This window comes from Pipistrellus kuhlii, unplaced genomic scaffold (genome assembly GCF_014108245.1).
Source record: "Pipistrellus kuhlii isolate mPipKuh1 unplaced genomic scaffold, mPipKuh1.p scaffold_m20_p_13, whole genome shotgun sequence".
Classification (NCBI taxonomy): domain Eukaryota; kingdom Metazoa; phylum Chordata; class Mammalia; order Chiroptera; family Vespertilionidae; genus Pipistrellus; species Pipistrellus kuhlii.
Window position 1 is genome coordinate 34,049,364 of NW_023425438.1, and position 12,084 is coordinate 34,061,447.

Sequence of the window (12,084 nt, forward strand, 5' to 3'; positions counted from 1 at the left end):
CAGCTAACCTTTGTTTTTATTTTGTCAGCTATTCAAACATTTGCAACTGAAATCATTCCTAATTGCTTAAGAAAGAAAAACGAAATTACCTTCAATCCCTCCACTAATCCAATTGTCCAAAGTTCACTGTCCAGGGCAGCATTTTAACCCCACTCTCTCTTAATAACTCTGTGCATTAATATATCTGCATATATATGTAAATATTGTCATATACCTTGCTTTCTAAAAATAGAACTAGATATTTAAATTACTCTATTACTTGTTTTTTTTTAAATAAAAAGTAAAAGAATGGGTAACATTTTTGTTGGTTCATATAACTTAATTATACTTTAAAAAGTGTTTTTATTGATTTTAGAAAGGAAGAAAGAGAAATGTTGATGCGAGAGAAAAATATTGCTCAGCTTCCTCTCATATGCACCCCAACCAGGGATCAAACCTGCCACCTGTATATGTGCCCTGACCAGGAAATGAACTGGCAATCTTTCAGTGCAGGGCACGATGCTGAGCCACACCTGTCAGGACAATCATATTCTTTCTAAACAGTATTATTTAGATATAATATCCTATCATTCAATTCACCCATTTAAAGTGTACAATTCAATGCTTTCTTAAAATATAAAAACAAAGCCATATAATCATCATCGCAACTGATTTTGGAACATTTTCATTATCCTCTCCACCCACAAGAAAACCACATAACCATTAGCAGTCATTTCCATTTCTCCCAGTCCTCCAGCCCCGGAGCAACAATTGTCTTATTCTTTAATGACTGCTTAGTTTTCTGTAGTTGGACTGAATATAATTTAACCATTTCTTTACTGATAACTACTTAGTTCATTTGCAGTTTTTCACCATTGAAAACATTGCTGTGATGAACAACCTTATATATTCTCTCCTTCGCACTTTATTATATTGCTTCGCGTATGCCACTTGCCTATATTCCAACTTTAGAATGGGGGAAGGGATTTATTTCTACTAGGAAATGCAGGCCATGGCCGGCAGAAGGTGCATAGTGGGCAGGGTCCAACTGCGTGGGAGCATGGAAGCTGTGTGTTGAGGCACAGGTTGCATGAGCCCACGGGAGGAGTGCCTTTGGGCAATGGGTCTATCCAGAGGGCCATCGTGTTACCGATGGCCTATCACCACAGGGCATCTTCCAGTTCCACCAGGGCTGGTCCTGAAGCAGAAAGTAGCTGAAGGTGGCATTGCCTGGTGGAGAGTCTGGGGAGTGTTTGCAGATGTTGTGGGGTATTGCAGGCCATGCTAGATAAAAGTTTGGATTTTATCTTGAGTGTGACAGAAAGCCACTAAAATCTTTGAGGCAGGGAAATAATATGACCTGATTTGTATTTAAAAGATGAAACAGAGAGGGCCAGAGACCGGGATGCCAGGACACAGGCTTTATTGAATAAAAGAGTAGCACTGCCAACTGCTTCCAGAGAGAGAGAGTGGAAGAGAGAAAGGGCCAGGATACGGGCACTTTTTAAGGGGAGAATAAGGGACAGGGCTTAGGGCACTCAGTACACACTGATTGGTGGTTTCTTGTAAGGCCTATGATTAGGGACTTAGGGACTTAGGAATGGAGGGTGTGGGGGCTTAGCATATTTGGCAGGTGCTGATTGGTGGTTCAGTGCTCAGAAATGTCTGGTCGCAGGTGGGGTTTATGTCTGTCCATCAACTGGAAGAAGGGAGGATCAGTATTTTGTAGAGACTACTCTGGTGACTGCATGAAGAACTGACTGCAGGTCAGGAAAAGTAAACGGAGATCTGTCAGGAGGCTATTGTGGTGGGCCTGGTGAGAGACTGATTTAATTGAAGGAAGCTCAGAATTTAGAAGGAGAGATAAAGTCAATGTAAGTTACTATGATAGGTACTAAAAAAGTGGCATACATCATAAAACAATCCCACAAGAGTCACATAAAATGCTGTTGAACTTTAGAGGTGGAAGGGGTTATTTTCAGCAATGGTCAGCAAAGGCCTCGTGATTAAAGACTGTAGTTGTGACATGGAATTTTTGGACTGGAACCCAGATTCTTTGTCCACTCGAGTTGAAGATGATATAACAAAGGTGGAAATTTATTAAAGAACAAATACAGACTCCCACATGGGGAGAAGGAAGAGACCCACAGGATGGACTCCCACATGAGGAGGGGGAGAGGGTCCCACTAGTTCCTTTTCCCCGTGACTTATAAAGGCTACAGATCCTGGTGCCTTGATATCCCCTCTGACTGATCACTCTTCCCTTAGACTGGTTACTATAGTAACTCCTGAGCTCAATGGTAAAATCTCACATGGGACATGTGATGTTCTCACCCCCTCCTTCCTTATTGTTTTCCTATTCCCTTTGGGCTTTCTTCTTCTCCTTCTGGATGAAGGGCTTCCTTCTCTTTATTTTATAAATATAGACCTTTTGCTGTTCCCAGCTCCCTCATTCTATGACAATGTACCTATTATAGCTTTTCAAGTTCCCTATTCTTGGGGATATATCTTTTGCTGCTCTGCAGCCCTGCGCTTCTTTCATGGTGTCCTTGATTTCTAAAATTGTCCAAAACCTGTCTTTTTCACCCCTACAAATTCCTGTTTCACTTGGACCCTGAAGTATGGGTAGGAAAGGACTAATGAAAGTAGGAAAAGGGTTAGGGTTGGAAGGTAGATAGAGGCACTCAGGAGGGAGACACTTCTTATAACCTATAATATTTACTGCTCACTCCTTAGGTACTGCCACTAAGCAAGGCCATTGGAAGAGAGAAGCTCCAGCCTCAGAGTGGGGTTCAAGGTTCTGAAAAAGTGGATTTCTAGCCTGATTAGTGCCCCAGACTTCACTGTCTTCTAAGTGAGGCATTCCATTAAACCGTGAGAGTGGGCTGAATGGTGGCCCATGGATATGTAGACATGCCTCATTTGATTGCACTTCCCTGTATTTTGCTTTACAGATGTTGCATCTTTTACAAATTTAAAGACAAGACTATTCACCAGCAAAAAGATTATGACTTTGTTGTGATACTTGATTTATCTCGAAGGTCTGCCATGGAACACGCAATATATCTAAGGTTTGCCTGTATTCACTCCCTAATTACCAGAACCTGTGATTATTGTCTTACACTGCAAAAGCTTGAATATAACTTTATATGACAAAATACATGAATAAGGATCTTGACTGGAGGAATTTTTCCTGGATTATCTGGGTGGATCCTAAATGCAATCACATGTATCCTTCTCAGGGAGATGCAGAGATGTGAGGCAGACTCACAGACACACAGGATTCTTTGGCAATGTGAGGATGGAGGCAGACATCAGAACACAAGCCCAGGAACACTGGCAGCCACCAGAAGTTGGATGAGGTGAGGACCACATTCTCCTCTACCACCTCGGAGGAAATGTGGCTCTGCTGATTTCAGTTCAGCCACACTGATCTCTAATATCTGGCCTTCAGAACTGTGAGATAATACAATTGTTTTAAGCTACCAAGTGTGTGTAGTTATTTGTTATAACAGCCACAAGAACATAAGACAGTCGCATATATACTGAGTGGCCAGATTATTATGATCTCTGAATGCATAATAATCTGGCCACTCAGAGGCCCTGTGCATTCAACCAGTGCATGAATTCATGCATGAGTGGAGTCTGGCCAGCTTGGCCAGGAGGAAAGGACATGGACGATTGGCCGGCCTACCTGCTGGTCAAACTCCTGGTTGAGGGGACAATTTGCATATTAGCCTTTTATTATATAGGATATACACTGAGTGGCCAGATTATTATGCATTCATCGATTATAAAATCTGGCCACTCAGTGTATGTTATAGGTGCATGCGCTCCATGGAAAAGTTTGAGATGCACTGGCTTGTTATGCCACCGGTATCAGGGGAAATAGTTGCATATTTTACAAAGACTCTTTAGAATCACAATGCCTTAACTTTGGGAGGCACATGTCAAGTGGGAGGAAATCTATATGAGATCGGAGCAGGAGGCTAATTTAGTGCCAGTGCAATGATAACCTTAAAGACACCACTGCCTTTTCCATCCAAAGCCACTGGAGATTTTTGTTGAATTTGAGGTCTATCTTAATTGTGTCACCTTGAACAAGTCATCTGAGACTCTCCATCTCAAACATTCATCTCTAAAATGGAGAAACTGGTTTTCATTTCAAAAGTTGGATTTGAATATTAAAGAAAATAATGTATGTCAAATGCATTATGTAAATTGTAACAGGTTGTGAATTCGGCAGCATTATTATTGTTCTCTGTGAATGAGACCTTGAAGATTTCAGGCTGAGAAGACAAATGAGATCCTAGGATGGATGCCTGTTGCCTCACTGGCTTTTTGTGAAGATGAAACAAGTGCAAAGTAATTACTGCCAATAATGAGAGCAGATCAGGGGCCAAATATTGTGTGAAACAACTCACTTTATCCTCAGAACAACTCTTGGGGATAGATATTATAACCCTTATTTTACTGAAAAAAATGACTATATTTTGGAGGGTACATAGTAGGTACCCAGTAAATTGTAGCTGATACTAAATTTGGTTGCCTTTGGATCCTGCAATTTCTGCCCCAGTTTTACACAAGATCTTTTCATTGCTCAAAGCAAATGAAAAAGAACCATAATATGAATTAAATGTTCATCTTTCTATTTTTTTTTCTGTAAAGCTCATTTAAGTTTTAATAAATACCTACAACCAGGCAGAAGCTTCTACTGCTGACTGCCTAGTTCAGTAAAATAAGGGTTATAATATCTATCCCCTAGTTCTTAAGGTGGGTAAATTAACAGAACCAAAGAACTCTGTATTGTAGTTTCTTCAACTTCTGTGAAGCTTCCAGAGGAGGAGAATTATGCCTGTCTTCTTAACCTCTAGAAGCATTCCTCAAACTTCCCTTTATTTAAGTATGTAAGAGGAAAGGCCGCAGGCAAGTACAGCCATCGCCCACACTTCGTAAGTTAATTATCATCTTAAGTAGTTGGGGATCCTTGGATTTCTTTCAGGGCCTCTCTAGACAGTGTCTTGGAACTGCATCAATTATCTCAGTAATCCCTTTTATTATTCATGTTCAAAATACCCACTTAATGGAAGTTAAACTCCAACCTCACATCAAGTCAAATGACCTGTGTATAGGAGAGAGGTTTGGATTTCCTGGTTTTGAAGTAAACATTGGGCTGTAGTTTGGTGCTCCATGATTCATAGGGGACCTGGGAAGTACATTTTGGCACCATGGGTGCTTTTCTTTACAGATAGAACACAGAAGGGGTCTTCAGTAAAATGCACTATCAATTTATAAGGAAAAATATACCTTGTCAATGCACTTCAAGAAAAATACATTTATTATGTCATTAACAATAATACTAAGAAGGAGCTCAGATTCTAACACTGGGGGGAATGTTAGGTGTGAGAGGTAGGAGGAGGTAAGAGAAAGAAAGGGCACCAACAAGAGGAATGGCAAATTATAGTGGGGGGAAAAGGGGGAGAGCAGCAATGACCGAAAACAATGATAACCCAAGGCATAAGAGGTTGGAGACAAAAGATCCAGTGAGTAGGGAGACCTTGTATCAACTGGTAAAATTTTGACAGGCTTTATGAAGAACTCACTCAGAGACATTTGTGTTGCCTCTGAAAGAGGGAGAGGGTATTTAGTGGAAGGTAAAGAGATCATGTACTCAATAAAGAGAATCTTATAAGTGAAAGTAGGAGAGCACATAGGAAAATACAAAGCCACTCAAGGGTTTTTTTCAATTGTATGATTCAGGGATTAATATACAGATCATTATATATGGGTAATTATTCATTTAATTCAGGGATAGGCAGGCAGACCAGAACTTGCCCATGGAAAAGGCTTTAAAAATTCCAGTGTAGAGACATGTGCATCAGGGATTCATTGAATAAAAAGTAAATTGTCTGTGAGATTAAACTCAAATTTAAAGGTGGAGCCAGTTGGCACAATGCCCACAGGGGCATTAACAAAGTGAGTTATAACCTAGGCAAAATCCTTTCCCTAGAACTTTCTAGCTTGCAGCACCACTGTAATAATTAAACTATGGCACTGACCCTAATGAAATGGAATTTTTGGACTAGAACCTGGATTCTTTGTCCATGGGACTTGAAGAATAAGTCCTCAGACCGAAGGTGGTATTGAAAGGGCAGGACGGGGCGGGGCTAACTCCTGACTCCATTTTGTACTGTGAGGCAGGGTGAAGCTATCCTCCATTTTGTGTAATTGGACCCTAGCCCTCACCCAATCAATCAGGTTCAGCCAAAGCAGTGACATCACCACCCCTATAAAACTCCTTGACCTGTTGAAGCCCGGGTTCTTCTGCCAGCCAAGGTTGGTATAAGTGGGATGGAGCCCATGCTAGCATGGAATTCAGGCTTTCTGCAATTACATCGGACTCAACTCTCTGGTGGTCTTTGAGGATCACGAAATCTGGGCATAACAGTATAGCAAAGGTGGAAATTTATTGAAAAATAAGTACAGCTCCCACATGGGAGGGGCAAAGAATCCCACAGAATGGACTCCCATGTGGGGAGGAGCAATGGGTCCCACTGACTTCCTTATTTCATGATTTATAAAGGCTGTAGTTCCTATGTCCTGATATCCCCTCTGATTGGTCAATTTCCCTTTTGAATTGGTTACTATAGTGACTCCTAAACTCAAAGGTCAAATACCACATGGGACATCATTCTTTTCTTTCTGTTTATTCCTTCTTTATTTTGTAAATATATACCTTTTTTTTGCTACTTCCAGCTCCATTGCTCCCTTATCTTATGTAAATGCAACTGTTGTTGCTCTCTGAACCTGGCTTTCCAGTGTCATGGAGATGTGCCTGTTGCTGCTTCTGTTCTTGTGGAAATGTAACTGCACCTGGCTTCCTTGTGTTATGGAGATGTACTTTCTCCCAATCTGTAACCCTGTGATTTTCCATGGGCCCCAATTCTAAAAATTCCCTGAACCTGCCTATATCCTGTTTCACTGAAATTCCTGTTTCACTAACACTACAGAGGAGCTCAAGGCTGCATTGTCCAGTTCCTCTTTGCTTCAAAGACAGTTTCCTGCTATAGAGACTGAGAAAGTGACTTGCCCACAGTCATACTGCTTATAACTGGCAACGTAAGGACTATAACCTGAGCTCTTGGCTTTGGACAGCGATCCCTCTCTCCACTCAGCAGTCACCTCACCCTGCCTGTTCTAAACAAGAATTTGAGCTCATCTCACAATATCTGAGTAGAGATGGCTCTAGAAGAGAAGTGTCTTACCTGTCTCAATTGACCAATCAGTAGGGGGATTGGCCCGATTGACCAGTCCCTAGAAAGATCAGGAAGTAAGGTCCTGATATCATCTCAAAAAATTCTCTTTCTGATCTGACCCCACCATTATAGTGATTCTTACATTTATTATTAAAAACCCTCAAAAATATTGTTAAAAATTCACATAACTTTGGAGAATAATAGATTAGGTAATTATTAGCTATTGGTCCCTTAGAATTGAAAGATGAAGTAAAGAGGGGCCAGGGAGTGGGATGTCAGGAAACAGGTTTTATTGGTGGATAATATCTCTGCCCGCTGCCTTCCAGAAGGGAAGAGAGCGAGGGCCAGGGTTCAGGCACCTTTTAAGGGGGGGAAAGAGAGGTGATGGGGCTTAGGGCACTTAGCACACGTTGATTAGTGGTTTCATGTAAGGCATATGATTAGGGACCTAAGAATCGGGGGCTTAGGGTATTTGGCAGGTGCTGATTGGTGGTTCAGTGCTCAGGAATGTCTGGCTGCAGGTGGAGTTTACATCCTTCTCCTTCCATCAGTTGGAGGAAAGGAGGATCTATCAAGAATGACTAAGCCTATCAGATATTTTTGTAGTGGTAGCTGGCTGAGGAGAATGTAATAAAAAGAGAAATTGATTTTAAATATTTTTGACAGCAGAGTCTGTTTTCAAAAATATTCTGAAACTTTTATTTAATAACCTCTATCTATTATGAAGTCCATCAGTTAAATCAATGGAGTTGAATCAAATATTTTTTAGCTGGGGGGTTAGAAACACAGCAGCAGTCTCAGGATGTCCTAATGTTTAAATTAGGTGGCTGTCCAGTTCCTAAAGGGTCACAATATAGCTAGTTCTAGAAAATTCAGACTGACAAACCAATTGTCAGACCAGGGTCTCCTAACTGGTTGCATACATCAAAGAAGGCTCATATGGTTGTCCACTGGGAAGGGAGATTATGAGTGTTAATGTCATTTTTAAAATTTTCTGGTTTTGTATACATTTAATATATAAATTATATATGTATGTAACATAACTAATCTGAGGCCCTTTCCAGGGTAGAAAAAGACCTGGGTAGAGACATGAAGGGCCCAGCAGAGTCAGATTTAAGCTTGTGGGGCTTGAAGCTTATAGAATTTTGGGGGTCTGTCTTTAAGAAAAGGAGTATGAACTTATGACTTGTAAAATTCAGTATGAACAGAATGCATATTTAGGATGAGAACAGAAATCAGAACACATTACTGGAGATTTAGAGATTTGGTGTGTTTTTTCTCCTTCTGAGATATCTTATGTAATTTATTAGAATCATAACATAGAAAGGATTCTTAGTTGCTGCCTGGCTTCTCCTTCCCACCTATAAGTCCCAGAAACATCTACCATTGACAGGGGCTCAAATGAATAAAAGATTCAAATCCATGTGTGCCCACTAGCTACTTAGGGATTGGAGAAGAGAATGGGGGTGGCAGGGAGGCCTCTGTCTTGTTTTGAGATGAAGGGGAGAAAGGGCTTATAGATATATCAGTCAAGGACCTTTCTAGAACTGGTAGATGCCCATACTGTTTTTGAAAATTGTTTCACCCATTTTGAGTTAAAAGGAACATGGTATGGGCAGTGCCATCAAAAGGTTGGAGTCAGGCAGAATGAGTTCCAGTTCTAGTGTGGCCATTCGTCCCAGTGTGGCTGGGCCTGGCTCATTTTTAACACCACATTTCACTGTTGGTCACCTGTTCCCATCTAGCTGTACTGCTTGGTGATCATAAGACTGAGTGTGGACAAATTACCTCTCTTGCCTATGCCAAGTTTCCTCATCTATGAAACAGAGATAACAGGAGGACCTATCTCACTCTCACAGATCTTCAGAGAGTCAGGGAAGGACACAGAGCGGCACTGAAGGACAGGAGATGCTATACGCTTAGTGTCGCGAGCACCTGTACCAGTTTCTGTTCAATCCTTTCCACGGTGTCAGAACCCCACTCCTTCCCTTGATTCTCTCAGTGTTTGCTGATTAGTTGAGACTGATTGCGCTTGTGCCCCTGAATTTTCCCAACACTTTATGTTTATGGGTAGAGAACACTTCTCCAAAGTGCTCCTCACTTTCAGAAAGACCTGCTCCCTGAATCCCCCTACTGTGTCTTTGGGTGAGAACATAGCGGACACTACATGACCTCTTCCCGACCTTTCCAACGTTCACCCATCCCTTAAGTGCTTTTCATGTGCGTTGCAGAACAACTGAGTAGAGTGTGTTTATTTCAAAGAAAAAGGAAAAAGTGTCCAGTTCAGAAACTGACATAAGAGTAAAAGCAAATTATCCATTAGGGAGAATACATGGAGTAATAGAAAGGGCATGAATTTCTTCTTTTAGTTACTTATTTTTGTATGAGGACTTCATAATTGTAATTCCGCTTTCCCAATGTGAGCTGTGCGACTTTGAGCAATTTAAACTTTCTCGAGTTTTTGCCTCCTTATTTATAATGTGGAAAAAAAATCCCAACACATCTATAGAGAATTAAATACATTATGTAATGTAAATAAAGTACTTAGCACAGGGCCTGCCTTAGATAAACTGTCTTTTTACAAAAGAAAAGTAAAATACAAGTACAGAAAATCCTCAAGACTTTTTGAGTGAGCACTGAGTTAAAACAATGGGATTGAAACCTGTCTTTTCTATGTAAATGAACACATAATAAAGCATGCATAACACTTTCCAAAATGTGAGCTAAACATTGAACTGAAGAAGAAAAAACACTCACGTACACTTAATTTCACTTATTAAAGGGATTCCTTAAAAAAAAAAAAAAAAAGGAGACTGCTGAATATGGGTAGAAAACAGCCAGAATTATCCCCTAAGGGCATGTGCTGTGTCCAACCTCTGGGGCTCCTGGAGGCTGGGACAGAAGCCGAGGTCTCCAACTGGAAAACATTGGGAAATACCCACTCAAAACTCCCTCTGCAATGTAGTATGTATGTTGTCTGTAATAGGGCTCCAAGGAGAAAAGTCAGAAGGCTTTCTTTAAGTGTGAAGATTTCATGTTTGAAGAACCATTTATGGATCATAGTCCTCTTTATAAAATATATGTATATTTTATTCATTTCTGACAGGTTCTCCCTTTCCCCCAACAGGTAGGTGGAATTAGGATGTTACTGGAGTCTACCACCAAGACACGCTGGAGACACTGAACCACCAATCAGTGTGTGCCAAATGCCCTGGGGCCCTTCTCCTGCCCTGGGCCCAACCCCTTCCTGTTCCTTCCCTTAAAAGGACTCTGTACCCATGCATGTGTTACTGTCTCTTCCAGTCTGCAGGAGGCAGTCCAGTTGGGTCTCTCCTCCTGTTTTCCTGGTTTCTCTACCTCCTCTGTAAGGAATCTAGCTCATTATGCGGAATAAACCTCCCCTTTAATATGTCTTGGTCTCCAATTCCCATTTTCTGAGCCTTGAACTTCACAATTTCAAATAAGAAGGGGGAGGAATATATATATATATATATATATATATATATATATATATATATATATATATATATTGAGAAAGAATCATTGATTGGCTGCCTCCTGCATGCCCCACGCTGAGGATCAAGCCCACAACCAGGGCATATACCCTGACTGGGAATCAAACATGACTTCCTTGTTCATAGGTCTGTGCTCAACCACTGAGCAACACAGGCTGGGCATAGTCCACTCTTATTAGCATTTTAAATCATTAGGTCAATGGGGAAACATAGTTACCAGAGATTTTACAGCTAGCTTTTTCACTTTCCTTGAGTTTTATGCCAACTTGGCAACCAGAAAACACTGGGCTATGCATGCTGACCTGGAGGCTATAAAATACATCCTCCCAAAGATTGGCAGAAGATGCAAAAACACTGGTAAAAAAAAAAAAAAAAAAAAAAAAAAAGGCTCAGTAAACTTGAAGAGTTTATAGTCATTTTAATTGCATCCAAATGTAGCTTAGTCATTTTAAGGGCTAAGGATTTTATGGAAGATAGTAAAAGTAAAAAAAAAAGTTTTGTGTTTTTTTTCTTTTTTTTCTTTTCATCCAAGTAATATGATTTTCTGATTTTCAAGGATTTAGATGGAATCAGGAGGTGAGGAAACATTAGGTGGCAAATTTAGGAATGTGAAATTGTCTGATGTGAAGATTCCTATGGGTAGAGAACAAATTGCAATCTTTCTTTTCCATGATTCTATACCAAAATGCTAACAATTGATCCCCCGAGTTAAAAGAAAAATAATGGGGCTCATTCTCTCTCTTCTGATTAGTTGATATTTATTACATTGTATAAAGGGGTGGGGTAGGAATGAGTGGAGAAAACAATAGAATGAAAAAAGGTGAGGCAGATAGAAGGAAATGAGAAAAGTGAGCTTAGTAAGAAAGTGGAATAGGAAGAATATAGATTTCAGATTTACTGTTTTGGATTTTCAAGTGTACAAGCTAATTAGTATTTTTAACTTCTATTGACATCCTAGGGATATACATAAATAGTCTTAATTCTAAAATAACTATTGCACAGGGAGCAAGGACTGCAGAATTGTAATATATATATAAAAGATTATTTTATTTATTATATATATAAAAGATTGCTGACATGGGTGGCAAATACCACATGAAACTTGGACAGGCTGAATTTGTTTAATATCTGCCAATTTATAGGCAGACATAACACTTTCTTCAACTGTTATCCATGCAATTATGAATGCCTTAATTCCTTATGCACGGGAAAAGAATAAAAAACTTGCAAGTAATTTTAAGGATGAAATAACTCAAGCCCTTGGATTACCTAAGGTTATATATTCTTGGATGTCCATCAGCTAGTTTCTGAAATACCATGCTACAACACTTTGG